General features: G+C 33.5%; 1 long non-coding RNA gene across 1 annotated transcript in view; it reads left to right on the top strand.

Moving 5' to 3' along the window:
- The first annotated feature begins 9,503 nt into the window (after nt 1–9,503).
- The window catches only part of LOC129045445 (uncharacterized), a 42,930-nt gene continuing 37,913 nt past the window's right edge, over nt 9,504–14,520 (top strand). The window contains exon 1 of the long non-coding RNA XR_008505192.2: nt 9,504–9,655. This is a non-coding gene — a long non-coding RNA (uncharacterized LOC129045445). The remainder of the gene's footprint in view (nt 9,656–14,520) is intronic.

Raw genomic sequence — 14,520 nt, 5'->3', positions numbered from 1 at the left:
ATGAAATACAGTGATACAGAGTCCTGCTTCCCATCCTAATGTGCACTGTCCAACATGCTCTCTATATTTTTCTCCTAAATCCTCATCTTGCTTCGTTATCCTAAGTCCTGACAGGAAAATCTACCTTGATAATAGCTTTTATTCACCAATTTCAGTGAAATTTTAAGTCAAAGACGTTTAAAGTAGAATATAAAATCAACAAAGCTGTAAGTCAGATTTACACTTGTTTCATCAATTTAACTAAAAATGCAGAGGACTCAGACTTTTATTTTTGCTTTTTTGTTGGTGTTGTCTAGTTCCATATTGGAAATGGTCAATGAAATTACATATTCATTGTTCTATAAAAATATATTGACTATTTACTGTGGCAGTGCATGCAATCAGTTTATCTGTTGTCAGAAGGTCTAAAGCAATAAGCAGTCTGGCTTTTTATGTATCCTCTCTCTTATTTTCTATTGAAATAGGATTTCTTTCTACCTTTTCTTTTTAAAAAGTTGTCTTCAGGGGCACCTGGGTGGTCCTGATCCCAGGGTCCTGGGATCGAGTCCCACGTCGGGCTCCTTGCTCAGTGGGGAGCCTGCTTCTCCCTCTGCTGCTCCCCCTGTTTGTGCTCTCTCTTTCTGTGTCAAATAAATAAATAAAATCTTCAAAAAAAAAAAAAAAAGTTGTCTTCAGTGTCATCCCATTTATTTGATGCCAAGACTTTTCTTCATGCAGTTCACAGTCTCTTAGATATAGGTAAGACAGGAGGACCTAGGCAGCCAGGTGTTGTTCAGAAGGCTGACTTCAGGAGCACATCTTTATCAGCTCATTCCTCAACTCTTTCCTACTTCTACTTAGCTAAATTCTTTTCATTCCCAGATGGGCTTATGGGAATTTAGGGATGTTTTACAAAGGCAGTGAATGTTTTTGAACTCCATCTTAAACCCAAATGTCATCTTGTCATTCCCATGCCTTTAACAGAACCTCTTGCCTATAGGATAAAATCTACACTGTTTTGTATGCTATGTCAAAATATACCCATTTTCAATTTCTCCGTTCTCTTCCACACACACCCCCAAACTGCTATTTTCTAGGTTATGCCTTTTGCTCTTACTTGTATCCTGATATGGATGAAAATTATATAATCATTCTTCTATTAAGATGCAGCTCAGGGGCACCTGGGTGGCTCAGTCGTTAAGCATCTGCCTTCGGCTCAGGTCGTGATCCCAGGGTCCTGGGATCGAGCCCCGCATCGGGCTCCCTGCTCAGCGGGAAGCCTGCTTCTCCCTCTCTCACTCCCCCTGCTTGTGTTCCCTCTCTCGCTGTGTCTCTCTCTGTCAAATAAATAAATAAAATCTTAAAAAAAAAAAAAGATTCGGCTCATACATTTAATACACTAAAAAAGCTTCTCTAACTTCCATTAGCAGAACTTTGTTTCCTTCTTTATGTTCCTATGGCAGTTTAAAAAAGTTTGAGGGGGATAAGAGGACACTTATCGTGATGAGCACTGAGTAATGTATAGAATTGTTGAATCACTATATTATACACCTGAAACTAATACAGCACTGTATGTTAACTATACTGGAATTAAATTTTTTTAAAAAATCTTTGCTATAATATTTAATATTTTTATTAACATTTTTGTTTAATTATCTGCCCTTTGCTCTAGAAATGTGCTTTTAGATGCTAGGACTATATATAATCATTCATTCATTCACTCATTCAATAAATATTTTACTAAGACATACTAGAAGTCAGGCACTGTCATGTGATATAATGCCGATGAAGAAAAGAAATAAAGGCTATGTTTTTATGTTCCTTTAATTCTTTTTTTTTTTTTTTTTGAGAGGAGGAGACAACAAGTGGACAAATAAATAAGTTTATTTCAGGCTGTGATAGAAAATAAAACAATAATATAATAAAAAAATCAAATTCAAATCCTAGATTAAGGAAACTATTCAGCAAAAGCATATCTGAGGATGTGATCCTTAAGTTAGACCCTAAATAATGAGCATGCGTTAGCTATGTGGAGATCTGGTAGAAGAGAGTTTTAGACAGAGGAAGAATATGTGCTGAGGCCCAAATAGCAAGAATGAGCTTGGTGGTTTGTAAAAGAGGGCCATTGTGACCAAAACAGAGTAAAAGTGGAAGGGCATTGTCAGAAGTAACATAGGAGATGTAATCAAAACCATACAAACTGTCTTTAATAGAAGTTCTTCAGTAATTTTTTAAGTGAATAGTAATTGGAATTGATATTAATTTAATATTTTTAATTGTGTAATGAAGTTCATAGGATGAAAATTAAATGCAGTAATAGATTTAGATCCATAACCCTTACATATTTCAATCCAATAATGGCCAAAGTACTATTATATGTAGTATAATATAGTACTAACATCAGAGACAATGTACAAAATACGTCTGAGGCTATTACAAATAATATTATTATACAGATTAATCATGCATACTTCTCTTTTGTGATCTAAAATAATTTGTAAAGAAGAAAATAAAAAGACTTTTGATGTCAAAAGAAGAGATGAATTAAAGATAGGGCAACAAATTGGGTAATTTGTGAATATAATTCTTTCTATGGATATATTCAAAATGAATTTGACTATAATTTCTTAAAGAATAGGAACTTTACCTGTTGTTCGGTCTAATATTTACTTAATATCTTCTACACAGATATTTAATTAAACAGAAAATATATATCCTATTTTGTATTTTAAAGTTTACCTTTGCTTAGACAATTAAAATGATTTTTAAAAACCTCAAAGATTGAAGTATAAGTTTTTGTTTATTAGTTTCTTTATAGTTATGTTAAATATTTTCTACAACTTTTCTATAAAATGGGTTTGGATCAACTCCAAAATAATTTTGTGCATTTTTTTTCTTTTATACTAAATAATCATTGGGGGTGGCCTATCATAATTAAGAAGAAGAAAAAATCATGAAATAATATTCTAAAGACTGAAAAATTCAAAATTACAGTTTTTTTTTTCATGAAGCATTAAGCAGATGGTGGAGATTACTGTGGTTCTTGATGAGTAGGAGTAGGAACATCTCCACGTTGTACCGTGGATAAGTGTCAGCTAACAAGTACATGTTTAGTGTAAAATTTGATGGAACCTATTATTCCACTTTTATACTGAAGTGTTTGTGCTCAAATAATCCCCATTTTGAGATTCTCTAATGATGTCTGATCCATATTAAAGCTGGGAATTCCCTGCAATATTTCATTAGACTTGTCAAACAGATTTATTCATAAATGAGAATAAATGAGCATGTCAGCATAAGTTATTGTGGTAATTTGTGAAACTGTTAATGAGATATTTTCAGAGCTCATAAAAGGGAAGAACTATGTCATTAAATTACTGCACAATACTTTTATTTTGATATAGTAAGTGAGCCGGTATTTTATCAAAGACGACACCCTGATGCATCAGTGGACTGAAGATGAACAATTAAATGTTCCTATGAAAGAGGTCTGATGTTATTTAGAAGCAGTTAAGACTTACAAAGGAATGTGGAATTTTTAAAAAAAAGGTGATTGTTTTGAATTAATTGGTATGTTTTTAACTTTTTAGAAAGTAATTTATGAATATTAGGAAGCAAATCAATAAAAAGAATTACCTAAATTTATAAAAAAAAAATACACAAACATTTTACAGTGTAACAAGTATGTGGTGTTTTGAAAATAGACCCAAACATTAGATATTTACAGGATCAAAGGATAAACCAGTCTTACTAGTGAGTCCACAGGGACAGTCAGTTAATTGTGGGTGTTAAATGTGGGTTCTGCTGTGCTGTGAGGAAAGGAGGAAAAGGACATGGACCCAAGAGAATGAAGAATATGTGAGTTTATCTTAATTTGAACAATGTTTAAAAATAAACTGTATAAGCACTTTAGCAGAAAAGGAAAATTGATGATGCTGGCAGATACCACAGGACATTCTACCAGGAGGGAGGAATGTGCTATTGGAATGGAAAACATTGCCTCTTTAGTGAAGCAGAAGGAGCACTTGTGGCTTACTAGACACTGTAATAGGCAGTGTAGGGCTTGTGAAGAAACAAGCTCATTGAGTGTGCACTGTTCAGTTCTCTAGTATCATTTCTATGGGATCCAGAGATCCAGTACAATTTTCGTAATGCCTTTAGGAGCATTAATTAAAAACCAAATCATCAAGGGTCTGCACACCTCGAAGGCAGTACACAAAATATTTACAGCCTCTGAATATAAGAACCTAGTGTCAAAACAAGAAAATATGCATATAGATAGGTCTTCGCGATACCTCATTATAAGTATAACTCATAAATAACTCTTTCCTTTTAGCGGTGGTTTCATTTTGTCTCCCTTAATGTATCTGGTAGATGAACACCTTTCTAAAATCTCTCCTACCTGTGGCTTTTATTTAACTCAGTAAGAAATCATTACTGGCTCTCTTCCCTAAATAAAAGCTAGGTGAGACCCATAAGGCTTGAAGTAGACTAATCTTAAACCTGACAGGTGTAATCATCATTGATTTCATAAGAAAATGTCTGTTGGGTGCTTACTGAGTATAGGGCCTTAGGTAAGAAGCTGGGAAGGCACTTAGAGATTCCCTGCCCTGGAGAGCCTATAATTTCAGTAGTGAGATAGGAGACACACATAAAAGAAAAGTGAATTATTAAATGAGTGTATTAAAAAGTGCCATAATTCTTTAGGAAGGCCACAGACATAGAGGTATTTGATAGGTAAGGCATTGTGAACAGGGATATTCAGTTGGGACATAAAGCAAAGGCAGAATAACTTTAGAATACTTTACAGTTGTACAAAAATTTTGTGTCATTTAATTTGCTTGTTATAATTACCATGACCATTATTAATTTGCTCATTTTTTAAGCTACTGAACCTCAAGGAATTTTACAGTAAAGTTGGGAGTCAAATTTAGGCATTCTGTTTTATTGCTTATTCTATTCAATAGAGGACTTAGACCATCAGGTAGACTTTTTCTGGGAAAGTTCATTATCAAAATCATGGAGGTAGTATAATGCTAAACAGCATGGGACCCGGTGTTCAGATCCTGGCTTTATTCCATTTTATCTGTGTGACCTCTGACAAATTGTTTCATCTATTAAAAACTCCATTTCATCTGTAAAAAACTCCATTTCATCTATAAATCATGAAAATATTAGTTTCTCATAGGGTTGTTTTGAGAATTAAACAATGTGCAAAGTACTTAGACTAGTATCTAGCATGTATTAGGCTGAGAGTTCTCAAATTTGGAGTTTTAGGACATTTTACACACTTAAAAATTATTGTGCACCCTAAGAAAATTTTCATGTGCATTTATAGCTATCAATATTTACCATATAATGATTTTAAAGCATTTTTGTATAAATTAATTAAAATTGTAATAATAAACCTGTTGCAAACTAAAAGAACATTTTGTAGGAAAAATACTATTTTTTCATCCAAAAATTTGTAGTGAAAAGAATGGCATTGTTACACTGTCACATTTTTTTTCAAATCTTTATCATTTGCCTCTATGAAATAAAGCTAGATTATCATATCTTCTGCATGCAATCTATTGTGTTATGTTGTTTTTGAAGAAGTAATATGAAGAAAAACTGGTATTATACAAATATGGTTGGAAAATGGGGGAGTATTTTCAAAAGATTTTTATATAATTGTGGATATTCTTCTTTAATACTATACTAAAACTACATAAGTGATCATTTCTTAAAGATTAATTGCAATGTGGAATCTGAAACTCTATCAATGAACATTTTAAACTCTGATACATTAAAGTCCATTGATCTATTATGTACTTTTTAAAAAATATATTTTATTTATTTATTTGAGAGAGAAAGATAAAACATGAGCGGGGCCGGGTTGGGGGGAGTGGAGTGGTGGGGAGAGGCGCAGAGGCACAGAGGCAGAGGGAGAAGCAGACTCCCTGGTGAGCAGGGAGCCCAAGGCAGGGCTCAATCTCAGGAGCCTGAGATCATGACCTGAGCCCCAAAGGTGTATGCTAAACCAACTGAGCCACCCAGGTGCCCCAACCTATGATGTACTTTGAATCGATCTCTTACTGATGCATAATTTTATAGCATCATGCATTGGTTATTTGAAAACTGTTGAAAATTGAAAAATTGGTTATTTGAAAATTAACTGAATTATTCTGATCTTCCAAATGTTGACGCATTTCCTTATACAGCATCAGAAAATCACATTCATTAATGTCACCACCAATCACATTAGAAAAGTCTTTAATTATTGGGAAGATCTTAAGCTTATGACGGTGGATACAAGTTTTTTATATTTCTTATTTTTGCTTGAAATCTTGAATTTTACTATTAAAAATGTTAATTGTTTTCTTTGAAGTATAAACTCACATTGTTCATTTTTGAGAAAATTTCTGCCAAAAAAATCTGAATAATGTAATTTGTCATTTGTTCTTATGAGCAAAAAAGGTTTTCCATGTAAAAAGCATCTAGTACTAATCTCAAATTGTAACTCAATTGCACAACTAATTTTTCTAGAGATGACCACTGTACTTTCAGTCTGCAGAGGAAATGCTTAAGTGTATATTTTCCATTTTATCACATGGAAGAGTAAAAAAGACATATTCAAGGATTGTGATTCAATAATATTGATAATTTTAATGCTTCATGGATATTTGTAGGTGAATCTAAGATATGTATTTTTTTCTTTTTTAGCTGTATGGCGGTAAAGGATTCAGTAATAACAGTACAGTTTTGTACTCGTGCCTTGATTTGTGCTGAGACACTAGCAGTTTTCTCCACCTTCATTGAAAATGTCAAACAACATTTGAGCATTACAAAATAGATACTGATCACAGGAACCCCTGTCTCAGGGTCTTAGGGACTTCAGGATCCTTGACCACACTTTGAGAACCACTGTAGTAGGCATTCATTATTATTACCATTAAGAAGAAAGATACTGTACTAGGTCTGTGCAAAGAATTAGTAGAACAGGTAAATGAGAATGGCAGATTCATGTAGGAAGAAGTAAGAGATTGTAGAGTTCTATTGCTAAAGTGATCTGTATTAAAAAAATTAAACAGGGCGCCTGGGTGGCTCAGTTGGTTAAGCGACTGCCTTCGGCTCAGGTCATGATCCTGGAGTCCCTGGATCGAGTCCCGCATCGGGCTCCCTGCTCGGCAGGGAGTCTGCTTCTCCCTCTGACCCTCCCCCCTCTCATGTGCTTGCTCTCTCTCATTCTCTCTCTCTCAAATAAATAAATAAAATCTTTAAAAAAAAAAATTAAACAAATACACAAGACCTAACATTTTACTTTGTAACAGGCTGCAACAGGATGTCCCCTTGTAGCATAGAGGAATGATTCTATCAAAAAGAATGTACAACTGTTAGATGAATATAAGCTATATAATTAAGTAGTCCACACAGTGTTTGTGGATTTGAATTGTTCACTATTGTTCAAGTGTGTTACTTTTATGTATCTAGTTTTGTCAGACTTTACATGATATCCTCCATGGCACCCAGCCCAAGGGAAAAGGTAATTATATATACTTACTGAACGATTATTGATTACTATGCAAGCCATATTTTATAGTCAAATTATGTGTGTGCTTCAGTATCACAGACCCAGGAAGGGTGATTTTGTGCTTAATAGATATAATTTTGAAAGTTATATCTAGGTGGCATTTCTTTTACATGCTTCTAAAAGAGACGTATTGTTCTATCCCTTCTATGTGATCTCTCATTTACAATTATATTTATCTGGAAAGGAAAATTCACTAAGGTAATCATATCCATTAGGTTCATTGTACTGGAACCAACATTAAAATTTAGAATTAACTTATTTATATAGAACTTTGTATTTTACAGGAAACTTTTTTTTTTAAGATGAAGAAAAGTTGTTTTTTTTTTTTTTTTTAAGATTTTATTTATTTGCGAAAAAGAGAATGAGAGAGAGAGAAAAAGATGGAGGGAGAAGGTCAGAGGGAGAAGCAGACTCCTGCTGAGCAGAGCCCGATGTGGGACTGGATTCTGGGACTCCAGGATCATGACCTGAACCGAAGGCAGTTGTTTAACCAACTGAGCCACGCAGGCAACTGACAGGAAACTTTTTGATATATCATCCTCTCATTCAATATTCCAATCCTGTGAAATCTAAAAAAAAAAAAAAAAAAAAAAAAAATCCTGTGAAATCTGGGGTCTTTTCCTCATTTGACTGTCCTTCCTAAATGACCCCAGGCCACGAGCTGAGCTTTGAGAAATAAGCCTCTAAACTAGATCTGCTGATTTTTGTTTAGTCTTAAAACAAATATACCATGTTTACCTTCATTTTAGATTAAAAATATGTAATTTATCACACTGCTCCATGCAATAAAAATGTTAAAACCTTCCTAAAATATCCTTTGTAATTGGACAGTCAACTGACATTGTAATAGTACAGTAAAAATGCTTGCAGCTCAGCCTCTGTTTGCCAGCAGAGGCTGCTCTTAGGTTAGTGATTACCTTGAGATTACAGCGTATCAAGAATATTAAGCAGCTGAATGGAAGCTACATTATGATGTAATTATGCAGAAGTTAGATTTAAATTGAATAATAACCACTTGAGTGACTCTCACACATGTGTTAATCCCCACATCATCAGAAATTATGCTCTTTACAAAGATATCTCTGAAGCAGAGCAGAAAGTGACATTCTTGAAATGAAAACAGTTTATGGCTTGCCAGGAGCTAAGAATTGCTAATTTAGAAAATCAGAAAAAATCTGAGGCTTATCAGAATGGATTTATAAAATCATACACTTATTCTTATCATAACATTTCTTTGATTTGCTTAAAAAAAGTGCAAATCAGTCCACATCTGTTTAAACCAATGTAAAAATAAAAGTAATTGCACATATATGAGAAACATATTTTGTTATATTTTTAAAATTAAAAAAATATATTTACTTGCTAATAAGCAGAATGGATAAAATGAAGCAATGATGTAAGATAGACTATTTTATTTTCTTAATAGTTCCATGAGTGTGCAATGTTCATTTCCCAAAGAATGACTGTAAAGTTTGAATTCTCTTCTGGTAATTCAGACATATAAAATTAATTAAACCAAATACTTTTAAAATGGTACTTTAAGGGGCGCCTGGGTGGCTCAGTTGGTTAAGCGACTGCCTTCGGCTCAGGTCATGATCCTGGAGTCCCTGGATTGAGTCCTGCATCGGGCTCCCTGCTCGGCAGGGAGCCTGTTTCTCCCTCTGACCCTTCCCTCTCTCATGTGCTCTCTCTGTCTCAAATAAATAAATAAAATCTTAAAAAAAAAAAATGGTACTTTAAGAGCATTTTATTTTAGAAGACTTAAAATATCAGAGAACATTATGAAATAGAGGTTTTATCTTCATTGTTAGGAATTTGAAGTTTGAAAAAAAATTCCTATTAGTAATCTTTTTAAATTTTTTTTTGTAAATATGCATTTGAAACCAGTAAGTATTTTAAATATTTTATTTATTTATTTGAGAGCGAGAGAGAACTAGCAGGGACAAGGGGCAGAGGGAGAAAGAGAAAGAGAAAGAGAGAGAAAAGCAGACTTCCTGCTGAGCAGGGAGTCCGACTCGGGGCTCTGTCCCAGGACTTAGAGATCATGACCTGAGCCAAAGGCAGACACTTAACCCACTGAGCCACCCAGGCACCCTGAAACCAGTAAGTATTTTAAATACCATTTAAACCATTTTGTTAGTGACAATAGGTTATCTATAACAATGATCCATAGGGGGGCTTAGCAAACTTTTTCTGTAAAGAGACAGTAAATATTTCAAGTTTTACATCTGTAAAGAAATGAACATAGCTTTGTTTCAGTAAAACTTTATTTACAAAACAGCTGGTGGACCAGATCTGGATTGTGGGCAGTAGTTTGGCAGCTCCTGATCTATAGTATAATATTACAGAAAAACTAAATGATTTTTATCAAAAATTTTTTATTTCAACACCAGTTGTTACTGTTTCATAGCATCTGTTGGGGACTTGGCATTTATTATTCTATTTATGTTATAATTAGATTAATATGTTTCATTATCTATATTTTTGCACCTGATGCCATAGATTATATACTTTTTATTTTCTTTTTTGCATTCCTCTGTTACCACCCTTTTATAAAAGTAAAAATTATAAATATAATTATTTTAATCTTAAAATGTCACTCTGGAAAAAAAGTCATATATATAATAGTTAAAACTACTAGAAATTGTAGCTCTCTTTTTTTTTTTTTTTTGCAGCAATGTTTATTTCCCCAGAGATTTATCCAGGATTATTTTTTGCTAATTTTTGTTATTTCATGCTAATATTTAAAAAATAACATATTAAAACTTCTTTATAAATATTGTGAATATGGGTTTTGTTTAAGATAGGTTTTTTTTAAAGATTTTATTTATTTGAGAGAGAGAGAGAGAGCACACAAGCAGGGGGGAGGGGAGAGGGGGAGGGGGAGGGGTGGAGGGAGAGGAAGAAGCAGACTCCTCACTGAGTGGGGGAGCCCAATGCAGGGCTCCATCCCAGGACCCTGGGATCATGACCTGAGCTAAAGGCAGACACTTAACTGACTGAGCCACCCAAGCACCCCTAAAATAATTTTATATTAGGTAATAGAATTTTAATGCTAAGATAATCCTATGAGAATGTGGATAAATAAGTTACTTTCAACTTCTTCACAAAAGAGTTTTAATTCTATATTTGTTATTTTAAAAATTTATTGTTGTATTCATGTGGCTGTTAATAGGGGGAAATTTTGATTAAGCCATTCTCAACACTGCTTAGCCAAATGGCAGACCTGATAATAATTGACAATATCAAACATTATCTAGAAGCCATAGTCCCAGTATTGTCTAACCAGTAGAAATAGGAATAATAATACAAATAATAAAAATTGGAAACAACTATATTAACCTTTATGATTGTCTGCTTGCCTACCTTGCAAAAGAGGAAATACACCTTTAAAAAAGTTTGCTTATTTGTTTAGTTAATCTACCAAAACTATTGCGCTTTTTAGGTATATTAGGCAAGAGCAAGTTATACGCTTTGCCCAAAAACTGAGATGGCATTGTTGGGATTCACAATACTCTGTACAACTCTGTGGCCAACTGATTCTCAGTTGGGAAATCACATGCATCTCTAATAGGAATTTGCCTTGGTTCAAAAACATCTGACTTCTGAATTTGTACACAAATCCTATTATTTGCTATTATGATCACAGCACTACTGCTTTAAACAAATATCTACTACTTTGCTATATACATTGGTATTAAAGATATAAATAAAATGGAAATCTATATATACATTTACAAGTACTTTTTTTTTAAAGATTTTATTTATTTATTTATTGAGAGAGAGAGAATGAGAAACAGAGAGCATGAGAGGGAGGAGGGTCAGAGGGAGAAGCAGACTCCCCGCCGAGCAGGGAGCCCGATGCGGGACTCGATCCCGGGACTCCAGGATCATGACCTGAGCTGAAGGCAGTCGCTTAACCAACTGAACCACCCAGGCGCCCCATTTATAAGTACTTTTAACTGATGAGATATATGTGCTCACTATCTTCCAAAAGATGTTTCTTAAATTTAATATATTTAAAGATACTTCATATATAATAAATACTTTTGAACCAACAAAATTAAAAGTAAAGTGACCTTCTAAAGTGTTTGTACTAAGTTCTCTGTAAGTATCATGTAAGAATTTTTATATTTCTTATAAAGAGTAATTAGTTTAGAATCTAATATGTTTGGAAAAAGTGCATCTATTTTTCTACCACAAATACTAGTTCACAATGAAAATTTTAGTCCTGAAGTTTTAAATTAATTTCATGTGAAGTCAGTTAACTGCAAGTTTGAACAATATAAATGCAATTTTTTCTTTAATTCAAATTCCACTTCTTGAAAACTGTCCTTTGGTAAACTGAATAAAAGTTTTCTTCAACTTTTTAAATGATTTACATAACTATCTTAAGACATTTCATATCCTTAATATTTAAAAATATTTTCCTATTTGGGGCATTAATATTTTAATCCTGACATTAAAATTAATGTTTTTCCATTAGGAAAAATAATGATATCATTTATTCTCAGAGTGTCTCTGTGCTTCCTTTTTTTTTTTTAGTGAAGAAAGCAATGTCACAACTAATTTGAAAGAGACTTCAGATCAAAATTGGCTTTTCTGCCAAGAAATGAAAATATAATATTTAAATTTTGGCTTCCTGATGTGCCTTCAGAATATGCATAGAGGGTATCCATATATTCAAAAATATATAATTTTAATCTAAGAGCCCAAGAAATTTGCACTTTAATAAAAGACATTTTGAATAACATACCTTGATTTCAAACTGTGTGTACTTAAGTACATGTGACTTGTGTCTATTGAAATGAAGCAGTAGTTTTGGTTACATTCAAATGCTACTAGAAATATACATGGTGTTTGGATCCATCAGAGCTGACAGTGGTTGTATGTTATCCTGGTTCATGGTGAGGTTGAGTAATATGGTATAAACTTGAGACTAGAGCTAAACTTCCTCCATTAATGAACAGATTTAGCTGTATGCTCTAGGATTAAGGCCAGGTCTTCAGACAGTACTCAGTCCTTAAAAGCCATCTCAGAATAAAAATGGGCTTCTGGATTGGACTCCTTAATCTAGTCTTACAAAAGTTACCCCAACAATCTCTTCAGTTATTCTATTAAGTAGGTACATCTAAACAATATGACTAGATCAGCTTTCTAAACTGTCCTTTGTGCAGTACTTTATTGAACCATTCTTCACTAGTGAGAATTTTTTTTTTTAATAAATGAAAGAAAGAGAAAAGCAAAAAGAGGGAGACAGAGAGAAATAAGTTATTAGATTTAAAACTTAAATAGCTTGGGAAGCTTTGCACTTGCCAGATGGAGATCTATCATACTCACAGTTGCCTTAATGTATTCTGGTACAGGAGTTGGCACAATAGACGTGCAATAAATATTTGTTGAATAAACCAATAATTGAACAATACAGAATACTGATCCTCCAAACTCTTATGGAGTGTTTCTCATATTTTTTCAATGCACGATAAATAGTACATTTATATGCTAATCAATTTTCTAAGCATTTTATAAAAATTATTTTATAATCTCCACAATTTTATTACATAGGTACCAGTATTATTTCTATTTTATGATAAGGAAACTGGCTTACAGGGAGCTTGGTTAACTTGGCCAAGACCAAATCCAAACAGATGATGTGCTCTTAATCACATAATTAATTCTACTTTACATAAATGATCTTGAACTATCTGCTATCAGATTTTTATCAGCAGTCCAGATGAGATTGTGAGATTTTGTGCATGTGTGTGTGTGTGAGTGTGGTGTGCACATGTGCTGTGGTGGGAAATGGGGTGGTATTTGATGCATATGGCCCCTACCCATATTTTAATACCAGTGTGTCTCACCTTTTTTCCCTCTAGCATAACTGAAGTATAGACTATATTTCATGGATTGGATAGTGCAAAACAGAGATAATACTTTGTTAATAAGCATTTTACTCTCAGGCATGAAGAGTAGATGTAGTTAGAAACTGATCTCCCCATATCAGGTTCTTTCCAGGTGAAGCATACCTCCCTTTTATTCTTTCTCTATTCCAGTGCAAATCTATTTTCTATATTCTCGAACTTATTCCTGAATCAAATCATATATTTGGGTAGCATTCAGAATTATGTTTATAATAACTCTGCACTACCTCCTCATACTGAAATATTGACAGATATTTCAAGAAACAATTATATAAAACTCAGTATTACATTTATTACAAGGAGGTTGTTGGGGATGCATTCCTACATGATTTAACATCACCTAAAGAGAGATGTTTCAGTCATAAAATCTATTGCTTTCCTCAAATAATTGATGCTTATATTTTGTAAATAATGTGAACTGTGAGACAGAACATGTTCTGTGTTTTGCTTTGACTACTATGGTATGATATTTTAAATTTGCAACCCTTTTTAAAATAACTTCATAAGCCTAATGACCTGCACAAGTCTGGTCTTGCTTTTACTTGATCTATATCTACATTTTCCCTCAGTCCTTAATTTTCATTGATTTAATTGAGGTATTTGAAAGGTAACCTTAATTTTTTAATGATGCAGTATAAAATAAATATATATATACAAAGGGTAAGAAAAATAATAAATATAGTAGCCAAAGCAGTCACTCAATGTCAGAAAATTGGAACTAGCATAATGCTTTAATAGGCACATGAGGGGGAGTCTGAGAACAGACAATAAGTGAATGTCTAAGTTAGCAGTTAGACAGTCAGCTTCAGAATGTCTGTCAGCCTACTCCTGAAAGATTGGAGTATGGGGCAGTTACTGAGACAAACATTTATGTATGTAATGGCACCCAGGTTTAAGAGCTAGCACATAAACTATAACAGAGGGTCTAGATGGGAAGCCCAAGAATCATTGTTGATAACTCTCTCACCTTTAACCTCTACTTTTAAGTCATCAAGTCTAGTTGAATCTGTCTGGAAAACCCTTTCATGTGATTTTCGTTATGTCCAT

Source organism: Mirounga angustirostris, unplaced genomic scaffold, assembly GCF_029215605.1.
Source record: "Mirounga angustirostris isolate CCGP_5_RB_7025 unplaced genomic scaffold, mMirAng1.0.hap1 SCAF_1, whole genome shotgun sequence".
NCBI lineage: Eukaryota > Metazoa > Chordata > Mammalia > Carnivora > Phocidae > Mirounga > Mirounga angustirostris.
Note: the sequence above shows the minus strand (reverse complement) of the source record. Positions and strands in the feature narration are given on the sequence as shown.